The sequence below is a fragment of the Hetaerina americana genome, unplaced genomic scaffold (assembly GCF_022747635.1).
Source record: "Hetaerina americana unplaced genomic scaffold, ioHetAmer1.1.p SCAF_23, whole genome shotgun sequence".
Lineage (NCBI taxonomy): Eukaryota > Metazoa > Arthropoda > Insecta > Odonata > Calopterygidae > Hetaerina > Hetaerina americana.
This window is the reverse complement of record NW_027286797.1, coordinates 3042398-3055726: the sequence shown is the minus strand read 5'-3', so window position 1 is coordinate 3055726 and position 13329 is coordinate 3042398. Positions and strand designations below refer to the sequence as shown.

The window sequence follows — 13329 nt, the reverse complement described above, 5'->3', positions numbered from 1 at the left end:
ACGCATGCCGCGTGAGAAATTGTGCCCACACATATGTGAGCGTTCATATCCACTCAACCTGCACGAATGGTACACGCCATGAACGTCCTTTGGAGAGCTAGCCTGCGCGGCCTGAAAGCTTCTTCGACGACGCGAGAGCTAAACAGATCGAACTTAACTTAGGAAAAATAATAAGAGCGAGAGCTAAACAGATCGAACTTAACTTAGGAAAAATAATAAGAGCGAGAGCTAAACAGATCGAACTTAACTTAGGAAAAATAATAAGAGCGAGAGCTAAACAGATCGAACTTGCTACGGCGCAGAGTTGTGAATCAATTCATCTTTGGTCAAAAACGTATTTGAAAAGGCAAAGAAATTGGTTCACAGGATGAAATACCAAATGACGAGTCGCCTAGAATAAGAAGCATCGGGAAGGGCGGCGAGATTTGTCGAAGGAGTTCGTGGCGCCGGCAACATCGTGACTAGACTGTTGAGGGATTTTGAGCTGGATCCCCTCAAAAAACGAATGTTGAACTTATTTGAAAGAGGAAAAATTTAAATGATTTGCGTACCTGAAATATATTTTTTCGATTTTTAAAAGCAAATCGCATTAAATATTGCCCATGTGTGCAGAAAAAAACGGAATATTAGGTTTTGCTCCGCCTTAGTTTTCTCGACAAAACTAATGATCGAAGGCTTTAAATTTTCATTTCTCACAAAGCATAACAAATCATCAGTTAATAGCCAAATCAGCCAACAGATTAGTCTTGGGCACAACCCCATACGAGAGGTTTAAATTACCACCCATTAATTATGACCCAGAATGAAGATATAATGTATATATATATATATATATATATATATATATATATATATATATATATAATTATTATTAGGTAATCTACCGGTTAAGGTAGGTTTTTGGACGGACACAGTCACTAAATAAATATTTTGTGATTCCTAAAAAAACTAAAAATCCAGTATCCTACTCTACATCAGACCGCTCTTCATCTCTGAGTACTTTCTTCCTCCCTTCATCCCGTCCAACATCCCTATCCTGTTCCTTCACTTTCCTCGTTTCCCTAACATTCTCCCCTCAATAACAGTCTTCAACATCCCACTGCCGGTCAATGCACCCTTCACCCACTTTTCCTGCCTCCATAGGATTTCTCCCAACAAACCCCTCTCTTCGCCCACCATACCAAGTACTTCCTCGTTTGTTTTCTTCTCTGTCCATTTCACCTTCTCCATTCTTCTCCGCACTCACATCTCAAAAGCCTCCAATCTACGTCTATCCTCCTGCTCCGATGACCACGTTTCCGCGCCTTGCATAGCTACGCCCCATATCAAAGTTTTTACGAGTCTCTTCTTAACATCCTTACTCAACGTCCCTATCATCAAATCCCTCCTCCTTGTGAAAGCCTCTTTGCCTAGCGCAATTCTTCTCCTTACGTCCCTACTACTTTGACCGTGTTGGTCCAAAACACTTCCGAGATACGTAAACTGTTCTACCTGCTCTAGTTTTTGCCCTCCTATTTTTATGTTTAGCTTAGCCTTTCTCTTTCTAGAGAATCGCATAACCTTTGTTTTATTAATATTGATTCTTATCCCATACCTGTCGCACTGAATTTCCAATTCACTAAGCAATGCTTGCAACCCCTTGGCTGAATGACAAACTAAAGCTTGGTCATCAGTAAACCTAACTGATTTCACGAATTCCCCGCCCACTTTCATTCCTACCTCCAGTTCTTCCCATGTCTCTTTAATCATTTCCTCTGCATACAGGTTGAACAGCAACGGTGATAATGGGCAATCCTGCCTTACACCTCTTCCTAACGCTGCCCATCCGGACTCCCCGTTCCCCAACCGCACCTGAGCAGTCTCAGACATGTACAGGTTGCAGATTAGCATCCTTTCCCTCCAATATATTCCTATTTTCCGCAATATACCCATTAGGTTTTCCCAATTCACTCTATCAAACGCTTTTTCGAAATCTACGAAACACGCAAATACCTCCTGGTTGTTTTCTATATTCCTCTCGATTAATAATCTCATTACTGCAATGGCATCACGCGTACCTCTCCCCTTCCTAAACCCAAACTGATCATCCCCTAAGTAATCATTTGCCCTACTCTCTATCCTTTTGTTTATGATCCTGAGAACAACATATATATTATATATATATATATATATATATATATATATATATATATATATATATCATATTCTTGGTACACATTTCAATTTGTGAGGTAGTTAAGGGTGGGAAGAGTGAGTTAAGGAACACGGGCCGAAGCTAAATGGGATGTCGCAGCGAAATGAGTTACTTCGTGTTACCACTCATTAGCGAAATTACTGAGTACTCTAGCACTTCTAAGATTATTCAATCTCATTCCATGTAAAATACCGTCACTAGTAAATTGTTACAGGGGCCTGGTATAATTTTTAAACTAGGAATGTAATCTGAAATGAAACTAAGCTTCGCGTTTGACTGGTTTACGTGAAACCGACCTCGTTCACAGCGCCTAAAATCATAGAATAGAAATATCATCTGGCTCAGCTAAACGGCTGGAAAATTTGTAACATAGCACAGCAAATTTACGCATCTAAAACAGAAATAGTTTTCTTGAAATTTTATGACATCATGCCATGAAAAATGTCATGAAATTAAGTGAAGTGAATCAAGTAGAGGTATGAGCAACATTATTTCGGATTCCAAAGAAACTGCGGGAGATGCCGCAGCAGTAACTTTTGACGGAGTCACCCGCTAATGTGCAGTTTCTTTGGAATTTGTCAAGGTATAAACAGCCTAAGTGTTTAGAAGTTGGATTTCGTGGACTGTGGCGCGTCGCGCATGACTACGAATGCCTATGGCATTGCATGTACGGTATTTCGTCACAATATCTTGTTCCTTTATATCCGCCAAAATTTCAAAGTTTAGGACGGTACCTCGATGTCTTTACTGGCTAAAGCACTCGAACGGACATTGAGGTATCCGGGTTCGAATCCCGGTCAAGGCGAATGATTTTTAAACTCTGAAATTGTTGGATTATTTCGGATTGTTCAGCATTTACTTTCAATACGCGTTGGTCATTCAGGGTTGCGCAGATGGAGCTAAGAACTACATTGAACATGGAATAGATGAAAGCTCTTGTTTTGTTTAAAAAAGCTATAGATGTGTAAATTGCCATACGAATTATGGAAACCCAGGGATTGAAGCTACGGACACCACAAAAATTTCAAATATTACACCCAAGTCTTACTGAATTGATACGAGTCCAATTATTTCAAAGCGAAAAAAATATTTCCACACTTTATTGATGAACGAAACAGCAAAATTATACGAGGGTTTCTATTTATATCTTGAGCCTAGACAACACTAAGTGCTTTAGGCGCCATCTGACGTTTCCATCTTAAAGTTTGGCCCTTTGAACGCTAACTTTTCTTAGAACATTTTAACGTTTAATCACAAATTGTGTTGTTTACAGTGACTCGAAAATTTTGTCTGAGCGAAAAAATTGAGTTCACTCGTGAACACTTTTGTGCGATGATTTTTTTTACAAATTTCGACGTGGATTAACAAAACTGGAGTGCATCGATCAACTTAATCCCACATTTGGCGATGAAGCGCCATCCTTTGACACTGCGAAACGCTGGCATAACGAATTCCATTATGATGGCTGCCGTTCGCTCAGCAACGAAAGTCTTGAAGGCCGTTCAAAATCAGTTGTTGTGCCAGAAAACATTGATACTGTACAAGAACTAGCAAAGGAAGATCGCTATGTGACTTATCGTCAGATTAAGGTATCTTTGGGGATTGGTATGACGAGCATCAACAAGCTATTGCATTAACATTTAGCTGTGAAAAAAATTTGTCCGCGTTGGATCTTACATAATTTGACAACAGCTCAAAAAGACGGTCGTGTCAATTTCTACAAAGAAATGCTCAACAAATCGTATTATCGCGGTACATCAAAAGCTGTGTATAGCATTTACACGAGTGACTAATCTAGGATAACTGGAAATGTGGCAACCGCACAGTTAGAGTAACGTAGAACCGTGAATTCTGAATGGTACACGAGCATTCGTTTGCCAGAAGTGCTTGATAAAATACGGAAAAAGAAGCGGCAACGAGGGATCATTCTTCATCACGACAATTAAAGCTCTCACAACTACCTATGTCCCTGGCTGAAACGTCGATTTGATGGGTCCGCCTCCGTAAGGCCCTGATTTAGCACCAAATGACTTCTTTTTATTCCCTTTTATTAAGAAAAAAATGCGTGGCCCACCTTTTCCGGCGCCTGAAGAAGCCGTTGAGTGGAAAAAGTGTGATGAAAATTGGTTCGAGCGCATGCGAAAGTGTATTGATTGTCATATAGAATACTTTTAAAAAAATAACACCATTTTCAACAAATTACTGTATTTTCATTATTAGGCTACAAATATAAATAGCAACCCTTGTAAAGCGAAATTGGATGGCAGAAAAAACATATCAGATATTATCAACATCGCATCACTTCGACCTTGCCTGTTGCTACCTTTCCCTATTGGACCCTTTCTCCTTTAATAATTCCTCGCATGGTCAATTCTCTTCTTCCACCTCCTCCCTTTTCCTTAGTCCTCCCTTCTGCAGACATTTCTCCGACTCTAGGCAGTCCCTCCGCAGGACGGTGCTTACCCAGATCATGCTTTTTCATCTTTACAACATATATCTATCTCTTTTCTCTTCAATTATCTCCTTTACGTTCCCATGCCTTACTTAACATGTCCATCCTATTCTCTCCGTGCTTTGTCAAAGCCACATCATAAGTTTTTTTCAGGTACTTTTGTTTTTTATTTCTAATAAGCTATGTTTAATGTCTAAATAAAACAATGCTCCGCATGTAACACTGCATTTAGCTCTCCTCCTTAATTCCCCGCTCATATGATACTTATTCACCCGTTCCCTAATCATTTAGAGCGCCGAATTTCCTCGTCTAATTCCATTTTTAATTTCTTCTACAAACAAATTACGCCTTGAAAACGAAACGTACTTCCAAGGCGTTTAGTACCTGCTCACATTCATTTCCCCAACAATATGATTTTTAATTGATCCCACCCAACATGATTTTCATTGGATCTTTTCATTTCGACATTTTCATAAGCTTCGCTTCATCATTATTACCTTTCATTTCATACTGTTTTTCTTTCCACCTTACCCTCTCCACCATCTGCTCTATTCTTCCTCAACCTCTGCCATATTGGATAGCAGAGAATATGTACCTGGTCTTCTACACATGTTTTGACATTTAGTCTCCCTCCTTCTACCGCTAGCCTAAAGTATCCTTCAAAAGCTTCTTCTTTCAATTATGTCCTTATGCGCTGAATAGACTTGGGACATACAGTGTACCTACTTCACACCTTTCCCATATCTCTCTCGAATGTTTCTCCATATCCAATGCTGTCACTTATCTTTCCTGTTCGAAGCTGTATTACTAACATTTCATTACTAAAGCACGCTCCAATTTATTTTAGAACCCTCAGAAGAATATTCCACGTCACCCCTTCAAATGACTTTTTAAAGTTAATAAGGCAGATGCACTTTCTCCTGCTCATCTCCGACAATATTTTCATCAGCATCCTCACATATCCTCTCATTCCTGTTTCACACCGATACGGTTGTCCCTATCTATGAAATCCATGAGCATCCAAGCAGAGATATTCTGGCTGCTCCTCTGTTTCATACACAATATTGACTAGTTCCTCAAACCTTTTTACTTAACGTTCTTCCAAGGACCTCAAACGCTTCTCCTGCTTTTGCTTCATTATCCTTGGGAAACTGAGTTTCCTCGTGTGCCTCGCCATCTCACAACATTGTCTCTTCATGGAACTGATAGAACGAGTCATTTTTCTCTCAAGAGATATGACAGCATTAGAACTTAATATAACCAGGACAACCAGGGGAGCTATTCAGAAATAAAATATTACCTAATGCTCCTGCATGTTACAAATCACTCCTTTTAACAAATGAAGACCTAGCCACTTTTGCCACAAATCCTTGAGATAGCTCAAAGAGTGATTTGCAAATGAAGGTCTAAATATTACGTCACCTTTCATCTTGTGCAAAAACTATTTTATTTTATGAAAACTTCACTCTTCTCAAAGTGTAATTGTGGCGAATCTAACGACTTATTTTTGCTTCTAGTTGAAGCATTTCCATAGATCAAAACTTCATTAACATTACTTATGATTTATTCACAAGTTTTTGCTCTCTTTTCCAACTATGGGTGGAATGTAATTTGAAAGGGTAAAACAGGTAAAACGGGAGGGCTCGAAATGACATATTCCAATTCCATTTCACTTCACAGGATTGCAATAACCACTCCCGTTGAATTTTGTTTCTTGAGACTCCTCGTGGAATAACTCCATTGAAATGCGTCTCTATGGTCTGTGTACGAAAGTCCCGTTTTCTGCCGCAAACTCCATTTCAAAACGTCTCACATAAAATGGTCAGGGTGCCAACCTAGTTATGAAGTCGGAAGGTGCGTTTCCTATCCACTTTCTTTCACGTCAGAAAAGAGGAAATTATTCTTTGATCACACAAAGATGTGAACTGAAAAAAATCTTACTTTCTTCGCATCAACAGAAACTCTAAGACGCTAGCCAAATATGTTCGAGACGAACTGGAAAAATTTCTGCCCCAACAGAAGTTCGGTCCAAAACGTGCCTATTCATGCATTTTAATTTCTCTTCAGGTCGGATGCACATTTTTCGGATCTGCTACGATTCAGTGACAAGGGAAGTAGTTCAACCACAGGAACATGAAGGAAGATATTCTTGTACTCGAGAGTTTTGTTGAATATATGTCTTCAATAAAGTTATCCCTGTCTGTCGGGAACGTCCCGACGGGCGAGGATTAAAGTTACGAAGGTGATCCCAGATTTGAATTTAAAATTTCCGGCATATTTAGCCGACCGATGCATGGGAGCGTGTAAATTCCGTCCAGCGGGCGACGAGCGGTCGCTGTAGCGTTTCGCCGCTCAACGCCGACCCATTCCCTCTCCCGATCGGCGTCCGACCCCGACGGCAGTCGCCGCAGTCTCAGTCCGCATAACGGCGCTCTCGGCCGTTATGCGGGCTTTGCATCGCTCCCCTCACGGTTCGGCTGTTTCTCACGACACTAATCTTCAAAAAAATAGCTGCATGCTGCCTTGCATATTGCTACAAGGGCGTGAGGCACGGTCTCTTAGAATGCTTGCCTTAAAATGCATAACTAGTTAATGTTATGGGATTCAGAAATTAGGAGAAATATAAATTGCTTGCGCTTGGAAAGATGGTTTCGTTGTGACCATTACTTTTCCATATAGAAGCAAGAACCCCTAATAGGTTTCCGTTTCCTTAAGCTTCACTGGATGGCCTGATGCCGGGTGAGAGCGGGTCATACTGATTAAATACGACGAGAATGCACCATACCTTTCATCATTTCCCAAATTCATCTGAGAGAAGGCCTCTGATGCACGTATTCATTGACCTTACTTATCATGCGACTAAAGAGCAAACATTGCCGAATGATTGACTCACATATTCGTCTCATATGCAGGGTGAGGCGTTTACGATGGCAAACATTAATACCTTGAAAGCAGTACGAGATGCGGAAAAATGTTTCAGACAAATTTGGTAGGGCCCCGGAGGAGTATAAAATATGATGTGATGAAATTTATTATTACCTCGGGTTACCAGAGGCAACGGGGTGGTCTATAATTGTTTTGATAGAATGGTACCTTTTATATCACAGGGTTTTACAGAGATATAAATTTCGCGTCAAGAATTTCAGGTCGTTGTAATTTACATTATGTCGCTCCTTGCAAATGAAATTAGGCCACCTTCATTTGTAAGTAATTTCAGGGGGTATGCGGAAAAATCCTATGAGGTTCATGTAACTATGCGAGGAAGAGAACAATATTTCTCTTTTTTAACTGCTCTCGATGAAATGCGACAAAATTGAAGACGAAGTGTTTTCGGCCTTGGTTCGCAATGCCTTTTCTCCTCATTTGGAGAATGCAGCAATTATATGAATGCCAGGGTCCACCAATCGAACGAGATTACTGGAGAAAATCAGCGCTGTTGAGCGTCGGTGCAGCAGACCTGCCGGTACTCGTATAACAGAACTGCTGCATCTCCCCATATCATTTAAGTGATATAGGTTTACCACATTTCTGCATTTTCGAAGGAATATTTAATCTCATACGATATGCAAGCACGTAAAAATATGATGACAATTCACGGTTGCATAAAAATGCTGAACCTGCTGCTTGGCAGGATTGAGTAAGAGTTTTTTATTAGTTAGGTCATCGCGCATTGCACTTCCTTCGTCCATAGCGTCGCATAGGTTCTCATAAAATCCATCTAGGGCAAGTTCCAGACCAACAGCCTTCAAATTTCTCGATAAAAGGAGGAAAAATAGTTAATGATTATTACACATCAGATTTTCCGAACTCCAATTCGTTTTGCCCTTTCCCACGAATGAAATTCTTAATTGCTGTCTTGGACGTTGTTGTGCCGTTGGTAACCACGACGACCTTATCAAGTAAACAACAATAGATTTTCGCATTTAAAAATTTTAAATTCCTTTATTCTATATTAATTCTCAATTTTCGTATGTAAGAAAAAACAAATTATCCTTCCCGCTTTAAGGACCACCCCATTCAAAAGTCTCCCCAAACTCAATCTGAATTGGTTTTATTCACAATTGACTCGCACTAAAGTGTCTTTAATGAATTTTTCCATAGGAACACCGTAAAATTTTGTTAAAATCGAAATGAATACACTCTACAATTTAGATGTACTTTTAATGCATTTCAGTCATTGCACTGCTCATTACAATAGTCATAGCTGAGTACATGTGTTATCATAAGGAGTTTCAGCAGAGTTTCTTCAGTTTCAATGCCATTTGCCAACTTTATAACATTTTGAAATGATTTCCTCCTTTATATTAAATTATTATGGGTATTTTTTACATGCCAGTTAGTGTGTTTCTAACAATGCCTATGCATTTAATCGATTGAGAAAAAATCTGGAATCACTCTATAGAAGAGGTAAACATTAATCCTCACACTCTAAAGAAGAGGTAAACATCAATGCTACACACAACTCCTTCCTCATCACTCACTCTCCAAATATTCTTGTCCTTATATACTATTTCAATTCACTCATGTTTGGCCATGAGAGATAATTTTCATTTTCAAGGAGCAAGAAACACGGCGATTCATGGGAAAGTTTCAGGAAAGTCACTTTCTGAAGTGAATCCGTTATTAAAGAACTGATAGTCAATTATAGCTACGCGAATCATAGAAAACCTTAAGTGAGTTTATACATTTTGCAAAAAATTATTTCGGAGATTGTTTTGTGTAAGTCTGGTCTTCCTCAACCATAAACTCCCAAGAGTTCTCGTGGTAGTGTTTTCATTTAGGAACTCCGAAGCTGGTCAGAGCCGATGTCTCGCTGCACTTCTGTCCGAGGACTTCGCCACAAGAAAGGCCGATTGAGGAAGGATTTTCTTCGATAAACGCTAGGAGCTTCGTTTTTAAAAATTCATGGTCCAAATTTCATGCAAGAACTAACATGTTCAGTTACACAATGTAATTATACGTTACTTGGGAAGCCTCATTATTCTCCAAGAGATAATCTCTATTTGTACTGCGGTCGAAATGGGCGTAACGATCGACATTCTTGAGTTTAAATATCTTATACGAATACGATATCAACGGGAGTGGATGGATGAGAAGAAGTGGTTTACAAATCAATATATTCAACATGGGCAACTTGACAACAGAGGTCAGGGAGAATGTGATATTTGGTCCTCAATATGACCGAAAAGGATTTGGGGATGAACGGAGGAAGGTAGGATGCAGAGAAGATTTTTGGTCTTATTGGATAACAAGGTGATTTAGTTCTCTTTGTACATAAGTTTAGCTTCGATCCTCCTCATTTCATAGAGAGATTCATCATTACCTAAAGTCGCAACACTACTGGGTCTGATCCAAAGATAGGTAGAATTATGCTCTTTTTCGACTCAAAAGGCCTTATCCTCGAAGAGTTTTTACCTCAGGTACAGAAAGTGAGCAGTAATTTTTACGTGGAAGTCCTCGAAAGGCGACGCGCACCGGCGTCAGGAAGGATATCTTTGCCAATTTAAGGCTGCACCACGACAACGCACCGTCCCACATCGCCTTCCACGGCCCGAATCCCTGGACAAGCACAAGGTAACGACGCTGCTTCAGCCGCCTTACAGCCCCGACGTGGCACCACTGAACTTCTTTTTGATCCCAAGAATAAATAGGAACTTATGAGGAGGACGTTTTGGAACGCTTGGTAACGTCCAAGAGGCTACTGCGAGATGTATGTACGGGGTTCCCACTGATTGCTTCCAGGAAGTATACCGAGACTAGCCGAGGCGTTGCGATGCGCGAGGGTGCCACTTTGAAGAATTGAAGTAATTTGTACTTTGATCTGCAATAATTCATTTCCCGGATTTATTCTATTAATTTTTGAGTCAAACTCTGCAGATCGAAACAAACAGCCTACAGTCTTGAAAAATTTCTGCCAAAAAACCTCAAATTGCGGTTGGCTCTCTATCACTCATTGAATTTGTTATGCGCGATATTGATTGATAACGTTATTTTTACTACTAGGCTACTTTACTACTGGGCTACTAGGCTATTTTTACTTTAGGCTACACTATTGCCTAGTATTTTAACTATTAATTCCAGTATATAATATTAGTAATATTCCATGCGCAAGGAACATGTTTCTCTGACAGGGACTATTTTAAGGCTTTTACAATACCTCTCGCGTTTTGGCCACCACAGGGATGTCATCTACGAACCGAAACACGTTCATTTCTTCGCCATTTACCTTCATTCCTTCGATGCCAAAATCTTAGGCTTATTCAAGTTGGTGCGATTTTATACTGGTCTCATTTTCTTTTCAAGTATGCGCGCTGAACAGCGCTGGCGAGTGGTTGCCCCCTTGTTTTGGTCCACTCTTTTCCTCCCCTTTTTCAATTGCATGATTTGTTGCCTGATTATTGTTTGGATGAGGGAGCTCGGGTTTATGCTCAGTATTTCGTGAATCCAAAAAGGATTTCCAAGAGGCTCTCTTCTGTCTTTCCTTCCAATCTTCGGCTAAATATTCAAGCAAGTACTTTTGATGCGTGAAATGTCAGGCTCAAATTTCTTCGAGGGGGATCTGAAAAGTTTCCATCCTCAGAACATTTCAGAAAAAATTTCTTGTATCTATTTTAGGTCGGAAACTTTTCAGACCACCCTCGTATGTTCTTCACGTTTATATTGTCTTTGGTTATTCATTATTGTAATCGCCATACTCTATCCAAAGTCCTGTGGTAGTTTTCTGCTGTCGTGTCATTGATAATTCCAAACAGAGTATCCTCTGCTTTAACTCTGAGTGTTTAGAGTACCCTTTTCTTTTCTTATGCGTGCTTTGGTTATTTCTCCGTTTATTTTGCCAACTCACGGTGCCTTGTTCCTCGAGTGCTTCACGGCTCTGTGAAATTCGCTTCTCAGTATATACGGGAGCCGCTCGTATTTAATTTAAAAAATGACTTCTTTGAATAAGGCACTGTCCATTGTTATGGACCCTAGTTAGAGTTCTTCAATGTATTTCTCACATCTTTGCTTAATGTCTCCCTCTTCTGCCCGTATATTCTAATTATCATCTGGTATCTAATTAATTGTTTTTTCTCTTCGAATTGTCTCCGTACCAGTTTTTTGTTCTTTATTTACTTCCCTTCTTCGGGTCTTAATTGATTTCTTGGCAGCAGCTATATATCCACTCTTGTCTGCCCTTCTTGCACTATCGTAAGACTTGATTCCGAGCGTTTTTATGAAGGGTTTCCTCAGTTCCATTACTTAGACTCTTGTAATTTCTTCTGGCCTGTATGAGGTCTATTATTTGAGCTCTTGTCAGTGGCCGCTCAGATGTCGCAGTATTACTCACGACTTGCTCATTGGCTACTTTGCTTTTTTGATGTTCTTTATTTCCTCTCGTCATCATCCTTCTCTGCTAGTCTTATTTATTCTTCTATTTTCCTACCAATGGTTATAAAACTAGGATGAATAAATAAGATTTGCATATAAGGACAATGAGAGGATATAAAACATCGAACATTGATTTATATTAGATTAACAGTTTAGTATTAGGATATTTATTTGTGCTATTGAATTTTGATGGTTCTGAAAAATTAATGAAGTTTCTTGCAGTTCTCTGAAACTACTATGCACAACAAGCATGCTATTTGTCAATATAATAGTCATCCTCATTAAAGCTTTTATGCATATCGTAAGATGTGCCCGGTCCACCAACACGATTGCCTCATAGTTCTTTCACAGCATTAAAATCATGCTGCAACTCATATTCCAGCCATTCACTTCGCTATCCTTGAATTTCCCCCTGTCTACTTACCTACTCGCCCTATACACGTATTATTTTTCATTTATCTCCCCATCATTTACACTTTACAGCGATTAATTTAGCCCCTAACTGATTGTCATTTTATTTTTCAAAAAGCACACTCGGGCTTCACTTCTCATCATTATCCTTGATAACTACTTAAATTATTAAATCACAAAAGGGGCACTAACGCTTCCGTATCTCAGCAGCTGGAATGCAGCTAGCCAAGCAAGAATGGATTTATAAAAGAATCACATCAAGAAACGCAGTTTGTCCTATCTATTTGGGCCTTTCTAGTCTAAAAAGATATACATTATCATTAGTCCTTCAATGAGATCAGTTGACTGCAGCCCTACATTATTAGCTCCCTAAACAATTCTCTAATGCCCTTCAATCCTACATCCCTCTTCACACAATTTTGCTGACGTATTTTTCCCTTGGCATACCTCGAGGGACCTTCCCATTTATTTCCCCTGCCGTTCTTAAGAACTTTCTTCTGTCTCAAGGTGTGCTCGTACATCTGGCTCCTCTTTTCTCTCGGGTGCTCAAATACGGTCTTTCCCTCTTCTGCCCTTCTCAATATTTCCTAATTTATTTTTATCTCTTCATTTAGTCTTACGTAATTAGTTATGCAGGTGTAGATACAAATTTTCAAGTTTCGAGGGTAAAACAAGTAACCCTCGGAGTAAAGTTATTACACCACATGTCGATTAAAAATCTCGAGTGTTTCAGGAATTGATTAACTGGTTTTGAGATTTATGTATAATCCAAAGAACAGCAATTTTGATAGCATGATTTCAAAATAGTCAAATGCTTACAAGCTTGTAGACTGAAAAATACGGGTGAAATGGCCTATTCTTTAATTAAATTATATTCAAATTACAACAAATTTCTTCACTAACT

The 13329-nt window shown here is 39.5% G+C and overlaps 1 protein-coding gene across 1 annotated transcript in view; it reads right to left on the bottom strand.

The window, feature by feature from the left end:
• The window catches only part of LOC139689434 (tensin-1-like), a 297006-nt gene that overhangs the window by 248990 nt on the left and 34687 nt on the right, over positions 1-13329 (bottom strand). The gene's annotated exons all lie outside the window — the stretch shown is intronic.